The following is a 274-nucleotide window of genomic DNA, read 5'->3' on the forward strand; positions in this document are numbered from 1 at the left end:
AAACAGTAACTGTTCATTAAAAGGAAGGCCCTCACCCAAAGACTTTCTTTTATCAGTATAAAGATAAAAATTGTCTCCATGGCTGACAGAGGGGAAATGATTAAATCAAAATACATATGAAATGCAAAATTAACATTTAAATTGTATTGAAGGGTATTTGTTAGCATGTTAATAAATTTTCAGTGTATCCAGAAGTTATGAAAATACATGTTCAGGAATGTCCCACATTTGAAAATTTTATTTTGTTTTTTTGTTTTTTGTTTTTTTTTTTTTT

General features: G+C 27.0%; 1 protein-coding gene across 1 annotated transcript in view; it reads right to left on the reverse strand.

The window, feature by feature from the left end:
• The window catches only part of LOC116083310, a 13,446-nt gene that overhangs the window by 948 nt on the left and 12,224 nt on the right, over positions 1 to 274 (reverse strand). The window lies entirely within an intron of this gene.

Source organism: Mastomys coucha, unplaced genomic scaffold (genome assembly GCF_008632895.1).
Source record: "Mastomys coucha isolate ucsf_1 unplaced genomic scaffold, UCSF_Mcou_1 pScaffold8, whole genome shotgun sequence".
Classification (NCBI taxonomy): domain Eukaryota; kingdom Metazoa; phylum Chordata; class Mammalia; order Rodentia; family Muridae; genus Mastomys; species Mastomys coucha.